This window comes from Mauremys mutica, unplaced genomic scaffold, assembly GCF_020497125.1.
Source record: "Mauremys mutica isolate MM-2020 ecotype Southern unplaced genomic scaffold, ASM2049712v1 001324F_np12_obj, whole genome shotgun sequence".
NCBI lineage: Eukaryota > Metazoa > Chordata > Testudines > Geoemydidae > Mauremys > Mauremys mutica.
In genome coordinates this window covers 51,623-53,968 of record NW_025423166.1, presented here as the reverse complement: position 1 = coordinate 53,968, position 2,346 = coordinate 51,623, and the positions used below count along the sequence as shown (strand labels likewise).

Below are 2,346 nucleotides of genomic sequence, written 5' to 3'. Positions count from 1 at the left end.
TGACAAGCAGGGATACTCACCACTATACTAACGAGGAAAAGGGCACAGGAAGGGGCCCCAGCTCCCACAGACCAGCTATGGTCAGCGTACACCTACACCGTCGCATGGGCCCCAGCAGGTAACAGCACCCCTGGCCCTCTTCTGCTTCCCAAAGGCTTTGGCCGCAGCAACAGCCCTGGGAAAAGCCCTGGCCCTCCTCACCTGCCCTTGCCCAGCACGACACCTTTTCGGGCCTACACAGCTCCTCACACAACACCCACTTGGGACATTGCCCTCACCTACCAGCTAAGCAGCACCTTTTTTCCTCTCAAAACCTCCTCTTGACACCCTCCCCGTTCCACACTTCAGACTCACCTCATCACAAACTCACCCACGGCCCCTTTGGCTTCTCAAGCGCCTCTGGAGGGACGCAGCTTCCCAGGCACGCAGATCCTTCCCTTCAACGCGCACTGGACGGACATTCGAAACACAGCCCTTTCCAGGAGGGAATGCGCTTCTTTTGGACCCTGGCGCCCAGCAAGAAGTCCTGGGACTTTTTTTCTGACGGATGGACCCCACCGACTTGCCTTTACCAAGCAGAAACTAAGGAGCGGCCGATGGCTCTGTTTGCAAACGGACGCCATCAGACTGAGCCACGAGGCGTGCTGCAAGATAGCCCCTCCCCACCAAAAATTAATGCCGTGACCCGGATTCGAACCGAGGTTGCTGCGGCCACGGCGCAGAGTACTAACCACTATACGATCACGGCCAGGCGCTGGGCGAGCAGGCAACAGCCCAGCACAAAATGCTCAGGTCTGCGCTCTCGGGGCGGCCACCTACGTCGCCGGCGGGCACGGGTATTTCTCAAGTCTGCCCATTACAGTCACAGGTAAAATGCTGAGCAAAGGAAAAAATAGAGGAAGCCAATCCCATGCCTGTCCCTTTTTCTGTCTTCCTCCACCCCTGGACCAAGTCCCTCCCCATTTGTCTGGGCCATTGTCCTCATGCCCCTGGCCAGCCTATTTCCCTTTGCCGCTCTGAAGCGTGCCCCCACGTGCAGGCCCCGAAGCTGGGCCAGGGGGCGGAAGGCCAGGTAGAGGCTTTGGCTAGGGCCAGCGTGTCCTTGCAAGGTAATTGTCTCTCTGGAGGAGAAAGTCATCAGTTCGGGGTGCCAAGGGAAGTGGCCGTAGAAGGAGAATGGAAGGCATGGGGTGGGCAGGCCAGGGATTTCTTTGTTCCCCCCTTCAAAAGGGGTCACCCTCCCCGTCGGGGAATCGAACCCCGGTCTCCCGCATGACAGGCGGGGATACTCACCACTATACTAACGAGGAAAGGGGCACAGGGAGGGGCCCCAGCTCCCACAGACCAGCTATGGTCAGCGTACACCTACACCGTCGCATGGGCCCCAGCAGGCAACAGCACCCTTGGCCCTCTTCTGCTTCCCAAAGGCTTTGGCCACAGCAACAGCCCTGGGAAAAGCCCTGGCCCTCCTCACCTGCCCTTGCCCAGCAGGACGCCTTTTCGGGCCTACACAGCTCCTCACACAACACCCACCTGGGACCTTGCCCTCACCTACCAGCTCAGCAGCACCTTTTTTCCTCTCAAAACCTCCTCTTGCCACCCTCCCCCTTCCACACTTCAGACTCACCTCATCACAAACTCACCCACGGCCCCTTTGGCTTCTCAAGCGCCTCTGGAGGGATGCAGCTTCCCAGGCACGCAGATCCTTCCCTTCAACGCGCACTGGATGGACATTCCAAACACAGCCCTTTCCAGGAGGGAATGCGCCGCTTTTGGACCCTGGCGCCCAGCAAGAAGTCCTGGGACTCTTTTTCTGACGGATGGACCCCACTGACTTGCCTTTACCAAGCAAAAACTAAGGACCGGCCGATGGCTATCTTTGCAAACGGACGCTATCAGACTGAGCCACGAGGCGTGCTGTAGGATAGCCCCTCCCCACCAAAAATTAATGCTGTGACCCGGATTCGAACCGAGGTTGCTGCGGCCATGGCGCAGAGTACTAACCACTATACGATCACGGCCAGGCGCTGGGTGAGCTGGCAGCAGCCCAGCACATAATACAATAGCATTCAACATCCCTGTGGTGGGAAGAACATCTCAACTGCCCAACACTGTGGCCTTTAATTTCAAAAGGGGGAACTATACAAAAATGAGGGGGTTAGTTAGACAAAAGTTAAAAGGTACAGTGACTAAAGTGAAATCCCTGCAAGTTGCGTGGGCCCTTTTTAAAGACACCATAATAGAGGCCCAACTTCAATGTATACCCCAAATTAAGAAAAACAGGAAAAGAATTAAAAAGAGCCACCGTGGCTTAACAACCATGTAAAAGAAGCAATGAGAGATAAA

General features: G+C 56.3%; 1 non-coding gene across 1 annotated transcript; it reads right to left on the bottom strand.

Annotated features, from left to right (window-relative positions):
* Nucleotides 1-1,238: 1,238 nt before the first annotated feature.
* Nucleotides 1,239-1,310, bottom strand: TRNAD-GUC. Its single transcript has one exon. It is a non-coding gene; the product is annotated as a tRNA-Asp (tRNA).
* Nucleotides 1,311-2,346: the final 1,036 nt, after the last annotated feature.